This window comes from Castor canadensis, chromosome 2 (assembly GCF_047511655.1).
Source record: "Castor canadensis chromosome 2, mCasCan1.hap1v2, whole genome shotgun sequence".
NCBI classification, from domain to species: domain Eukaryota; kingdom Metazoa; phylum Chordata; class Mammalia; order Rodentia; family Castoridae; genus Castor; species Castor canadensis.
The window spans coordinates 14,888,081-14,902,668 of record NC_133387.1 but is presented as its reverse complement, the minus strand read 5'-3'; the positions used below and the strand labels follow the sequence as shown (position 1 = coordinate 14,902,668).

The 14,588-nt window shown below is 38.1% G+C and overlaps 1 pseudogene; it reads right to left on the bottom strand.

The window, feature by feature from the left end:
- Positions 1-13,819: 13,819 nt before the first annotated feature.
- LOC141421033 (U6 spliceosomal RNA) lies at positions 13,820-13,918 on the bottom strand (annotated as a pseudogene).
- Between the last annotated feature and the right edge of the window lie 670 nt (positions 13,919-14,588).

The window sequence follows — 14,588 nt, the reverse complement described above, 5'->3', positions numbered from 1 at the left end:
AGGTGAAACCCATACTGTCTAGGGGTGTTGGTATCAGTGGGAGGGGGAAACGGTGAAGGAGGGTGAATATGGTGCAAATACTCTGTATACATGTACGTAAATGGAAAAATGATACCTGTTGAAACTGTTCCAGAAATTGGGGGGGGAAGGGATGAAGGAGAATGGTGGAAGGGGTGAATTCAAGTACAATATACTTGATATATTATAAGAACTTTTGTAAATGGCACAATGTACCCTTACCCAGCACAATAATAAAAAAGTGATAAATACTAACAATTGTACATTTGAAAATTTTCAAAAAGTGGGAAGCTTTTTCTTTTGTGCTATAAAAAATAATACACATTTATGGTGATAAAATGTGATGAGTTTCTAAAAGAATGTTTCATTTAGGCAACTAACAACTTCTGAGGAGTGTTACTGCAGAACTCTGGTTTTTTGTTTGTTTGTTTGTTTTGTTTTTTTGCAGTAGTGGGGCTTGAACTCAGTGCCTACACCCTGAGCCACTCCACCAGCCCTTTTTTTGTGTGTGTGTGATGGATATTTTTGAGATAGGGTCTCATGAACTATTTGCCTGGGCTGGCTTCGAACTGCAATCCTCCTGATCTCTGCCTCCTGAGTGGCTAGGATTCCAGGCGTGAGCCACCAGTGCCCAGCTACTGCAGTACTCTTGTTGCATTAAATTACCTTCAGCTTGCATTTATTTGCCTAAGTTCTATTCCTGATAAATTATTTTAATACTGTTTTTTATTTTCTGATACTTTGAAATTCAATTATCAGAAATCAAAGTATTTTCTTACACTTTGATGCAAATCATTTTACATCATGATTCATAGATAAGAGTCTATGAGACAAACTTTTTGCTGTATCTTGCTCAGGTTTTAGTAAGACCCTGTAATGTATCTCCATTTATCAAATAGTTCATATGTTAAATGGTGGCATATTATTCTTGGCACATTTGTGGAATACACATTTTTATTATAAATATTTGTAGTGCAACCTGTCCTAGTATCTTCTTAGGATATTTTTATGGTGTGTCTTAATTACATTTATTCATTCATTCATTATTGATGATGTACCTACTGTTTGCAAGACACCTTGCTAGGTTTTTATGTAACCTTAACAGTAGTGAGAGTCTTAGTTTCTTTCTGTTTATTGTAACACTTACCATAACTGTCCGTGAGCATTAAAGGAAGCTTACCATTTAAAAGCAAATCTCTAGTACAGACAGCAGAACTTCCATTACTGCCATTACTGGGTTTTTTTTAATGTTTAATGTCTCTGATGCTGATCTTTAAATCTTTGTTTTGCTTTTATCTTTGACCCTTAGGTATAGACACATAACTATGAGATCATATTTCTTAATTCACAGAGAAAATAGAGGCTGAGAACTGTGAACTCTTTAGAGATCCCAAGTACAAATTTCCATGCGATTTTGGAAATTTGTCTTATCTCCTTTCCTACATCATAGTGTGAAGTGTTGCTTTTCTTTTTGTATTTAATACCAGTAGTTGATGTTTCCTTTAAAAAAAACAAACAAACTTTGTTTTATTTATTTGTTTGTTTAGGGGACTTGGATTTCTCAGGGATTTGTACTTGCAAAGCAGGCTATCTACTGCTTGAGCAACACCTCCCGTCCTTTTGCTCTGGTTATTTTAGAGATGGAGGGGGGTCTCAGTAACTATTTGCCTAGGCTAGCCTTGAACCATGATCCTCTAGATCTCAGTCTCTCAAGTAGCTAGGATTACAGATGTGAGCCACCAGTGCCCAGCTCTCTGTTGCTTTAGATGTCATGACTACATGCTCCTTGTTCTCCTCTTAAAAGTCAGTTCTTACTTGGCTTCCTCGTTGGGGTCAGTTTTCACCATTTGCATTTTTTCTTTCTCTACCATTTCCAGTGTAACTGTCCATGTGGTCCAGAGCTTCATCCTTTGCTTATTTCTTTTTCACTGTCTTAGTCAGTTCAGGCTGCTATGGCAAAATGTCATAGTCTAGGTGGCTTATAAACAACATAAATTGATTGCTCACAGTTCTAGAGGCTGGAAGTCTAAGATCATAGTACCCACATTGCCATGTTCTGGTGTGGGTTCCACATCTAGGTCATAGAGTGTCATCTTATATCCTCATCTGTCAGAAAATGTAAGACCTCTCGGGGTTCTCTTTTTATAAGGGCATTAATCCCATTCACGAAAGCCCCATCCTCAGGACCTTCCCAAAGGCCCCCACCTCTTAATGCTATCATACTGAGGTCATGATTTCAACATATGAATTTTGAGGGGACACAAGCAGTCCTTTGTAGAACTTCTACCCTCTTACCCATTCCATTAGTTTCTTTATAATGATGACTTCTAAATCTGTATCCCAGCCTACATGTTTCCACCTGACCTCAACTTCTGTATCCATCTACCTAGTAGATGTCTGCACCTGAGCATGTCATAAACAATGCAAATTCCCAAACTATGCTCCATAATTCTCATCCTACTTCAATAGTGCTCAACCTAAAAAAATTTAGAGAATATCGATTTGTGACTCCATGTTTTTGACTTTCTTATTTAGACATAAATATTAATTCTTATTGTAATGACTATTGCAGATATAACAAAAATCTTAGAGTCAATCCCTGTAGTCAGTTTTAGTAATTGAATTCAGCTGCTTCAGAAGTTTTCCAACAACCAATTAGTAAATATTTCTCTTTTCACTGTCAGTCTTTTCCATACTAGTTGTCTTCTGTTGAAAGAAAATATAGACTTTTTCCCTTTTAAAACTTTTTCATTTATTTCTTTGATGCTTCTTTAGCTATCTCTTTTGCTCCTGGGTCTGAAGTTCTGTTTTCAGCATATGCCAATATCACTTCCCTTTTTATCTAATAACTCTACTTTTTGACAAATGTTAATTTAACATTTAAAAAATGTTAAATTAAAAATATCTGTTCTGGGTTGCTAATATATATATATGATTGGTGTGATATACACATATATATATCACACCAATCACAGTTCATATGTGTTATATATTAAAGTAACATAATGGCTTTGGGAGGCAAATATCCTAATTATTCAGACCCATATATATTTTTTTCTTTTTTGGTTAGGTTTCCTCTCCCTAACATTATTCAGAATTCATGTGATTTATAGGTGCAATTTGTCACATAAAAACTTCTCTTACATGAATATAAATATATCCTGCCTGATTTCGTACATGACAATCATTTGCTCTGTAGGGAAGGTTATTGTTAGTTGCTAAATTGTAAAAGAAGTGAGAGACTAGAAAACTCAGGAGCCAGGAATACTGCTACATTAATTAGAATATTGAATGTTCTATTATTTTCCCTTTCATGTTATTTAATACATCTCAAACATAAAGGTGCAGTAAGACTAGGTCCATTGACTTATGAAATAGTGAAGAAAAGATGTGGCTTAAACTGTCATTTAAAAATTATGATCAGTTTGCCAGGCACAGTGGCTCACACCCATAAATCCTAGCTACTCAGGAGGCAGAGATCAAGAGGAATGCAGTGTGAGTCAGCAAGGGCAAAAAGTTCACGAGACCCCATCTCAATCAATAAAAAGCTGGGAGTGGTAGTGGGTACAGTCATACAGGTTATGGGGGGGAGTGAAATGTAAATAGGAAGATTGTGGTTGAGGCCAGCCCAGGCATAAAAAGGAGGCCCTATTTTAAATATTACTAAAGCAAAAAGGGCAGGGGGTGTGGCTTAAGTGATAGAGCACAAGGCCTTGAAATTCAATTCCTAGTATTGCAAAAAAAAAAAAAAAAAAAAAGTGAACAGGAAATTATTGACAGGAGCAGAGCTATGGTGGCAACATACAGTCACACAGGACCCATCTAGAAGCTGGATTTTACTGCTACTGGCTTATATTGATAAATGGAAGTATCAGCTTCATGATAGTACTCTGCCTTTAGAAGTTTCTGAACATACAGATCCAGGTTGAAACTTCCAACCATGAGCAAAAGAATGCTTAGAGGGGTCTCCAAGTAAGGCAAAATACAGACAATAAAGAAATGCAAAAGCCTGTTGCTTCAATAATTGATATGGCTAAGTATTGAAAGATACAAAGTAATCAATTTTTTTTTTTTTGTGGGACTGGGGTTTGAATTCAGGGCTTCATGGCTGCTTGCAAATCAGGTGCTCTCTCACTTGACCCACATCTTGAGTCCACCTTGCTCTGGTTATTTTGGAAATGGGATCTTGTGAACTATCACAAACCTTGATCCTCCTGATCTTAGCCTTCCCAAGTAACTAGGATTATAGGCAAGAGCCACCAGCACCTGGCTAACATCCATCTTCTTCTTTTTTTTTTTCAGTACTGGGGCTTGAACTCAGGGCCTATACCTTGAGCCACTCCACCAGCCCTTTTTTGTGAAGGTTTTTTTTCAAGATAGGGTCTTGCGGAACTATTTCCTGAGGCTGGCTTCGAACTGCGATCCTCCTGATCTCTTCCTCCTGAGTAGCTAGGATTACAGGTGTGAGCCCCCAGTGCCTGGCTCATCCATCTTCTTAATGAGGTTTTTTTTTTTTTTGGTTAGTTTTGTTTTGTTTTTGGCAGTATGGGCCATTGAACTCAGGGCTCTATGCTTGATAGGCAAGCACTCTATCACTAGCCTTGCTCACAGTCCTTTTGCTTTTTAGTTTGTATTTCAGGTAGGGTCTCATTGTTATGCCCAGCCAGCCTCAGATCACAGTCTTCTTACCTCTGCCTCTCGAGAAGCTCAGATTACAGGTGTGCACTATTATGCCTATGTGTCATGCTTAAGCTAGTTCTAACTAGCTTCTTTTTACTAACTCAGAATGTAACTATCTATCCCCTTCATTGAATTGACATGCCTGTTACAAAATGTTTGTGAGCAAAAGGGCTGGTAGAATGACTTGAACAGGTAGAGTACCTGCCTAGCAAGCGTGAGACCCTGTATTCATATCCCAGTACTGCAAGAAAAAAAGTGTGAGCGGTGAACAATATTAGATTTTTCTTGAAAATGTGGAATTGGAAGTTACTTTGAAGCCATTATAACTTGCCTTAAGACACTTGTCCTTCTAATTTGATCTTGTTGGGTGTTGGAAACTTTAAAAGTTATATGTAAAACCAGTTTTTTCTTCACACAGTTCATGAAGACTTAACTTCATTGTCATGTTTTCAGCATCCAGGTAACTGTACAATTTTAGACATGACTTTTAAAAATTATTCTCCATGGGAGAATTGGTCCTAAGAAAATTGTTTTGGAAATATGAGATATGCTTGGTAAACTAAATATTTTTAAAGTTGAAATTTACCAGGTTTGTCTCTAAATGGATCTAAATATAAATCCAGCCTTTTTTTTCCTTAAAAAATAAAGTCATCAGTAACATAACCACTGATCTGAATTGTTCTGATTTAGATATATACTTCTTTGTCTTTTTTAGGTGGAGATTAGAAACAGCATGTAGAGATGATGGTATATTAGGAATTGATACAGAATATTCTAAAACAGTTGCTTATATTGTGGCTAGGGCAGGCTGACCAGTTGGTGGTAGGATAGTGTTGAAACACGCTGGCAGGAGATGAAGAACAAATGGAGAGGAGATGCTGATAGGTCACTGTTGTGAGAGATTTTGTGAAGTAGGGGCTTGAAAACCTGGGAAGAAAAGTGTCATGGATCTAGGGACCATATCTGCACAGAACCAGTCCTGTTCTGGCAGTGTGCAAATAATGACTCTGGCAGTATCGGGGAGGGGGGGGCAGCAGCCCCGGCATGAGTGGGGGAGCCTGTCAAGGATGCTCTAGCATTTCATCAGTGATTCTCCTTCAGGCAGCATCAGGAGCAGTGGACAATGACCAGGACCAGCTTGAGTAGAAGAGAAAGAACTTGGTGGATCCTAAATGCGATATGGTTTATGGACAGCCTCAAGGCATAGTGCCAGAGTTGCACCATTCTAGGGCCACCATCTACATTTTACTCAACATGACTCTTGGTTGCACTCTGAGAGTAACATTCACTCAGAACACAATGGGAGTCCTGCCCCCAGGAATTGGGTAATCTGGCTGCCTGGCCTTGGGAAGTATCCCTTTTAAAGACTCCCAGAAATAATTACAGGCTGCTTTTTATGAGCTGCTGAGGTTCAGACTATCAAACTGGTAGAAACTCAAGCCATTATGATTTTGAGTTTTGAGTTAGTATGTCTACATTTTATTCCTGTGGTCTGATAACATCTGAGAATCCTGGTTACTTAGTTTTCACTACTCTTGTCAGGGCCTGTTGTGTTGTCTTAGATAGAGCAGGGGCCCAGCTGGAGTCTATGCAGTGTTCCAGATTCAAGTGCATTTGGAGGACTGATGGGATGGGCTTGCCAAGAGCATGAGGGCTTGTGGTATCTTGTAGATGAGTCAAGGACCACAAACCAGTGTTAAATAGAGATTTTTCAGATTAGTATAATACCGTTCATTCAGATAGTTCTCTATTCCTACTCAATCCTGAGTTTGGAGGAAAGTCTGTAAAAAGATTGCACTTAATTTAAATCTGTTCAGCATGGAGCTTACAGCAACCTCTAGTGGGAAAACCACAGTTTAGATTATTCTGGAATAAGGCTATGACATCTGAAGAAGAGAATTCTTCATCTTTGAGAAATATTTCCTGGCACCTGAGAAATAGAACATTTGACCATGAGTCCAGAAATGCTTATTAGGATTTTCTCAGATATGTCAAGTCCTAAAGACGGGCCCAGGAGCAGACTATTAAAAGTTTGAAATGTTAATTCCATATCAAATTTGACAAGGCTGAGAGGGGATAAGTCAACTGCACGGATAAGAAGGCTAAATCCCCATATCACCTGATGGCATTACACAGGTACTCTTCCATTAGGTCAAATCTATGGCCATGTTGTGGTGGAAGGTCCTATAAATCACCTAAAGGAAGAGGGAAAAGCCCAAACTTGATTTCCAGAAGTAACAAAGTACATGGGTGCAAACTGAATATGAATGTGGCTACATTGTATCTGTCTTTAGGGATGGCCTTGAATAATAGTGGGCAGGGAAAAATCTTCCCAGAGGGCAGGCTGTGAGTAATATAACTGATCATCAACTTTGTGTGGAAGAAGTGGCCACAGATGAGAATGCATGCACATTCCCGGACAGTGGTCAACAATCAGAGGTGTAGACATAAAGAACTGACTGATCAGATAATGGAAGTCTAGGGAAGAAGCATATGAATGGTCAGATGAGAGTTGGAACAAACATACAGACCCTCATGTCCACTATTAACACGCACCAGAAAGCGTCCGACTTGGTGAAGGCATGTGATGGATAATTCTGAGTTTGCTTGACTATGCCCACATATTTATCGAACGTTGTTCTAGTGGGTATGTGGGGATGTTGCTGAGTGGGATCAACATTTGAACTGGGTAAAGACTCCTAAAAAATTTGCTAGCATTTGTTGCCCTCAATGCAGAGAAACTAAAGCAGATAACCTTAAAAGCAACTGAGGCCAATAGGAAAAGGGGACCAGGAACTAGAGAAAAGGTGAGATCAAAAAGAATTAACCTAGAAAGTAACACACACGCACAGGAAATTAATGTGAGTCAACTCCCTGTATAGCTATCCTTATCTCAACCAGCAAAAACCCTTGCTCCTTCCTATTATTGCTTATACTCTCTCTACAACAAAATTAGAAATAAGAGCAAAATAGTTTCTGCTGGGTATCGAGGGGATGGTGGGGAGAGGGAGGGGGCGGTGTGGGTGGTAAGGGAGGGGGTGGGGGCAGGGGAGAGAAATGACCCAAGCATTGTATGCACATATGAATAATAAAAAAATAAAAATTAAAAACAAAACAAAACATTTGAACTGAGTAAAGCAGATTTCTCTCACAAATGTGCTGGTTCTTGTCCCATCAGTTGAAGGTATGAACGCAACAAAAAGCTGTCCTTCCCAGCAGTAAGGGGGAGTTTCCACCTGCTTGATTTTCTTATGGTAAGACATGAGGTTTTTTTTCACATCTGCTCTTGAACTGAAAGATTGACTTTTGTGGGTTTCAAAGCCACATCATTTGTTCTCCTGGGTCTCCAGTTTGCCAACTGCATGTCTTGGGTCTTGTCAGCATCCATAATTCTCAACAGATGGCTAAGTAGGCAAATAGAGACATCTATATACCTATGTCTATATAGTACATACATATATGTATATCTGTAGAGACCCTGAAAGCACAAGTTACATCAAGAAGTGGCCTAAATGCCAAAGGGCCCTGCTCCTGCTACATTACCAGTCTCCAAGCCTGTGCCTGTGGCCTGATGGAGAGTTCCCTGTCACTTGACAAAGAAAGAGAAGACTCACACCTGGTTTATAGATGGTTCCGTAGGATACAGAGGTACTACCAAAAGTTGACAGTTACATACTACAGCTGTTTTCTGGAACACCCATGAAGGAAGTGGTAAAGAGAAATTCTCCTTGTTGTCAGGATTTTGAACAGTGTACCCAGTTGTTTACTTTTCTTGGAAGGACAAATGGTCAGACGTGTGACTATATCTTTCAGGATGGCCAGATTTGCCTGGATAGTTAAGGACTTGGAAAAAATGTGATTTTAAAATTGATGATATGGAGATTTGTGGAGGAGGTATGTGGATAATGCTGTCTGAATTAAAAACAAACTGAAGATATTTGCATCCTATGTGAATGCTCTCCAAAGGGTGAAACCAGAAGAGGATGACCCAGTGGTTAAGGTGACCCAGTCTGTGAACACTAGTCAGCCTCTTTCCCCAGCCAACCCTGTCATCACCCAAATGGATCATAAACAAATTTGCAGTGGTAGGGATGGAGATTATGCATGGGCGCAGCAACATGGAATTCCACTCAAGGCCAACCTGGCTCTGGCCACTACTTAATGCCCAACCTACCAGCACTCAGTCCCCCTTGCAACTTCTCTATTTCTTGGGGGCGATTAACTATCTAGTGACAGGAGGGGCAGCATTCTGTTCTTATTGGAGCAGGTACTTACTCTGTATATAGATTTATCATCCCTATCTGCAAAATCTTCCAAAACTACCATCTGTGAAATTACAGAATGCCATGTCCACCATCATTGTATTCAGACAGCTTTACTTCTGGTCAAGGAAATTGCAGAAAAAGAAAGGATATGGGTCCAGGCTCATGGAATTCACCAATCTTCCCACCATCCTAAAGCTGCTGGCCTAATAGAAGAGTGGAGCGTCTAGAAGACTCAGTTACTGTTTCAGCTAAGTGGCAATACCTTGCAGCACTGGCACACACTTCCTCAAAGATTATATATGTCCTGAAGAAGTGTCCAATATATGATTCTGTTTTTCCTATAGCCAGAATTCATGGGACCAAAAGTCAACTGGTGAAAATGGGAGTGGCATCACTCACTATTACCCTTAGTAAGCCACCAACAAAACTTTGCTTTCTCCTTCTGTGACCTTACTTTCCTAGAAATCTTAGTTCTAAAGAGAATGATTCTTCCACCAAGAGACACCAACAATTCCATTAAAGTGGAATTTAAGTCAACAGTTCAGCCACTTTGGGTTTTTTGTGCCTCTGAATCGGCAGTAAAGAAGAGAATTACAGTATTGCTGGAACAATTATTGATCCTGACACCAAGTGGTGGTTGGACTGCTGGTCCATAAGGAGGCAAGAAAGTATATGTCTGGTTCAGGAGAGTTTAGTATTACTATGCCCTGTGATGAAGTTTAGTGAAAGTCTACACCAACCCCATCCAGGCGGGGCTGATGGCCCAGACCCCAAGAATAAAAACACTAGTAGTACACTAGTATGGAACTACAGCCAGCTGAGTTATTTGCTAAAGGCAAAAGGAATACAGAGTGAGTAGTAAAAAGTAGTTACAAGTACCAACTATGTTCATATGACCAGCTACAAAAAAAAGAAGTGTAATTCTCATGAGTATTGCCACCATATTTTGTTATTATTAGCTCTAAATAACTGAGCTAGCCAGCTACACATTATTTTGTTATGAATATGTAGAGAGGGAGGTGTGGGTGGTAACAAATTGTTGTTCTCTCTTTTATTCCTTTATAGTATAACATAAGATATATTATCTTTGTGTCTTAGTAATTAAATATCAATTTTACATCATAATTCTTAAGTTATGAGTTATCAAGAATAAGAGTAAAAGTTACTCAAGGAGTTTGCCTCTTCTTCTGAGAAATGGGTTAATGTGTTTCCAGTTGTATGAAGAATCATTTTATCATTTTAGATGATCATATTAGAATTATAGCATTATTTTTGTAGGTTACATGTTGTTTATGTATGGGTTCAAATTAGACAAGGAGTGGACATGTGATAGTTATTTTTATGTTACCCTGACTGGGCCACAGGGTGTTCAGACATTTGGTTAAACATTATCTTGAGGTTACATATGGGCCTAATGGCCTAGCATCCCATTTTACCAAGGCTGCTCTCACTGCTGCTTCCCTGAACATCCAACCTTCCAGCTACAGGGAGCAATGCTGAGCTCAATGTGGGAGCCTTTATTGAGGAGACCTATTGGCCATCTGATGGCAAGCTGACCACACTGGATATTTTGCTTCAGGTCACACCATAATACAAAAAATCCCTGGTAACCCTCAAAATCAACTGGTAGAACTGTAATGTATTCACTTACTCTACTATGAATAGAACTAAAGAAAAGAGTCCTTCTATGTGTAATCTTATCTCTTGATGCTTTTTCTGTTAAAGGATATAAAGCAGATGTGTCACTGATTGGAAAATTACAAACAAATGTAATTTGAAAAGATATTGCAGATTGTTTTCCAAAAAGTCTCTAATACTTCCTCACCAACAGTGGGACTCTCCTCCTCTCCTTGTTCTTGCCAGTAAGAGGCATTATCACTTTCTACTTCACAGACAGACTTAAAGTGGCACCTCATTACTACTTTAATTTACATTTTCCTAATTACTAGCATATTTACTGTATTTTAAAATATACTTTGAACACTAGATTTTCTATTCTGTGACTTGTCAGTTCATATCTTTTGCCCACTTTCCTACCAGTCTTTTATTCTCTTCTGTTTCAGTTTGTAAAAATACATTATTATAGTTACGGATTTTTTCTCTTCTGTGTATTATAAATATTTCTCTGAATCTATTATCTGTTGATTGATTTTGATTATATCTCTTCTATATTTATAAATGTAAAAATTTTATAGAATTGTGTATTTCTACCTTTTCTTATATAACTTCTGGCTTTCAAGCCCTTCTGCCTAAAGATTAAGTATATGTTCTCCTAGATTTTTCACTCCAAGAATGTTGTTTGCTTGATTATTTTTATGTTTTAAAACAAATCTGTCTGCAATTTGTTTTTATATCTGGCATATAGATCTAAGTTTACTTTCTTTTAAATAGTTGTGCTACCACCCTTTATTAAATAATTCATTTAGCCCATAGTTATTACATATTATTTTTCATACATATGCTGACATTTTTTCTGAATTCTTACCATATTCCATATGTTTGTCTGATCTTCCAGATGATTCGAGAAGAATGATCTAGATTTTATAATAATTAGGTAGCAGTGATTTTTGAGTGTGTTCTAACATCTGCTAAGGCAGGAGATCACAAGTTTGAGGCTAGCCTGGGCTACATAGCAAGACCCTGTCTCAAAAAACAACAAAAAAAAATTTTTAAAACCCTAAAATTAGAAAATGACAAATGTTGGCAAGAATGTAGATTAAAGGAGCCTGTGTAGTTTTGGTTATGATAATGTAAAAGGGTGTAGTCACTGTGACAAACAATTTGACCATTAGTAAGAAAGTTAGATATGAAGTTAACAAGTGGCCCAGTGATTCCACCCCTAGGTATATACCAAAAAGAATGAAAACATATGTTGTAACAGTATTATTCATAGTAGAAAAAAATACAACCTAAATGTCCCTTAGCTGGTGAATGTAATATATCCATTCAATGGAATATTATTCTGCCATAAAAGAATGAAATACTGATATAGTCTATAGCATGACTAAACTAGAAAACATGTTTTCGTATTATGAGCACCCTACCACTGAGCTAGATCCTCAGCCCTAGAAAACATTCTGTCAAATGAAAGAAATGATTCTGTTTATGTAAACTGTCTAGAATAGGAAAATACACTGAGGCAGAAAATAGATTAGTCATTGCCAGAGGTTGAGTGGAGAAGGGAATAGGGAATTACTACTGAAGGGGATAGGATATATTTTTGGGGGTGATGAAAATGTTCTGGAGTTAGTAATAATGAATACATAACTATCACTATGTTAAAAACCACTAAATTAGGGCTGGAGGCATGGCTCAAAAGGTAGTGATCCTGCCTTGCAAGTGTGAAGCCCTGAATTCAAACTCTGGCACTGCGAAAAAAAACCAAAAACCCACTAAATTGTAGAAATGGTTAAAATGGTGTTATAGTATGTAAAATTTATCCAAAAATCCAGTATAAAGAAATCTCCAGGGAATGCATCAAGAATTCAGTATGGGCCATGCATGGTGGCACATACCTATAATTCCAACCTTCAGGAATCTGAGGCCAGCCTGGACAACATAGTAACACATAGTCTCAAAAAAATCTGCATGCAAGTTAGCAGCACAGGAGAAGAGTCCATCCTAGAGATACAACTTTAGGAGGGTTAGCTATTGATGGTATGTAGTATTGAGACTGTGTCTGAATTTGTAGATATCATTGAATGTGAGGAGTAGCCTACAGGCTCCACAACACATCTTTAGAACTAGGAAGTGAATTTACCTGGGTCCTGGGATATGAGGTCATAGGCAAAAAAAAAAAAAAAAAGTCAGTTGTCTATTTATGTACTGCAGCAAATAATTGGAAAGTGACATTTTTTAAACTGCATTTATAAAATAAACAAGATAGGTAAAACCTCCATACAGAAAATTGCAAAGCATTCCTAAAAGAAATTTTAAAAGAAAGACCTAACTAAATGAGGCAGTATATTCCATATTCATGGATTGGATGATTCAATATTGTTAAACTATCAATTCTTGCCAGGCATCAGTTGCTCACTCCTGTAATCCTAGCTACTCAGGAGGCAGAGATCAAGAGGATCATGGTTCGAAGCCAACCTGGGCAAATAGTTCAAGAGACCCTACCTTGAAAAAATCCATCACAAAAAAGGACTGGTGGAGTGGGTCAAGGTGTAGCCCCTGAGTTCATACTCTAGTGCCACAAAAAAAATTAACTCTCAAAACACATCTGTACATTCAATGCAATAGCAATTATAATCCTACTAGTTCTTTTTTTTTAATTGAAGGAACCATTCTAAAATCTACACAGAAGCAAAAAGGGCCCAGAATAGCCAATGGAACCTTGTAAAAGAAGAACAAAGCTGGAGGACTAGTGCCACTTGACTTCAATATTTACTGTGTACCTAAAATAACTGAGGCATTGCCATGCTGGCCTAAAGATCAACAAATTGGGGCATTGAATGGAGGGAAATTCCAGAAACAGACTCATACTTACACAATAATTTGATTTCCCACACAGAAAACAAACTAATACAATGAGGAAAGTATTTTCAGCAAATTTTGCTAAAACAACCAAATACAGAAAAAAATGAACCTTAATACTTGTCTCCATCATACACAAAAATTTAGATTGATTTTAAAAACAAACACAAAACTACATCAGAAGAAAATATAAGGGAATATCTTCATGATTTGTAGGTAATAAATGTTCTCAGAACAGACTTACCTAGCCATGAAAAAAAACATTGGTAAGCTGGGCACAGCAGCTCCCTAGATACTTGTGAGGCAGAGATTGGGAAGATCACAGTTTGAGGCCAGCCCTGGCAAAAAGTTTATGAAACCCTATTTCTTTCTTTTTTTTAAATATGGAACGCTTATGAGTTTGTGTGTCATCCATGTGCAGGTGCCATTCTAATCTCTGTATCATTCCAATTTTAGTATATGTGCTGCTGAAGCAAGCAAAGAAACTTGGTTTCACTTTTTTATTCTTTTCTTTTTTTTGGTGGTACTGGAGTTTGAACTCAGAACCTCACACTTGCTAGGCAGGTGCTACCCTATTTCAACCAAGGCTGGACATGGTAGCATGAGTCCATTGTACCAGGCTGGCTCAGGCCCTGAGCCCAGAGCTTGGCAATTGCTAGGCAGGTGCTCTATCGCTTCGCCTCAGCCATGCTCTGTCTCCAGCCCTTTTTGCTGTGGTTATTCTGGAGCTAGGTCTTGCTTTTTGCCCAAGTGGGTCTGATCCTCAGTCCTCCTGATTTCACCCTCCCAAGTAGCTAGGATTACAGGTATAAGCCAGTGCCTGGTGTAAAAATTTATAATTTCTTTTAAAGGTATCAAAAGATACCCAGCATGGTGGACTGTTATCCCAGCACATGAGAGGCTGAGAGTCCTAAATTCAAGTACATAGCAAGGCCCTGTCTCAAACAAACAAAAAAAGATGCCTTTAGAAAAGTGAATAAGCAGACCACAGAGTGGGAAAATATAGTCACAAAATTATTTTTTGATAAAAACCTAGTTAGTACCCAGGAAATAAAGAACTTTTACAACTGAATGATAAAAAGATAAACAATCCAGTTTTTAAATGGCAAAAGACTTGAATACTTTATGAGAAAGTGGTTGATAAAC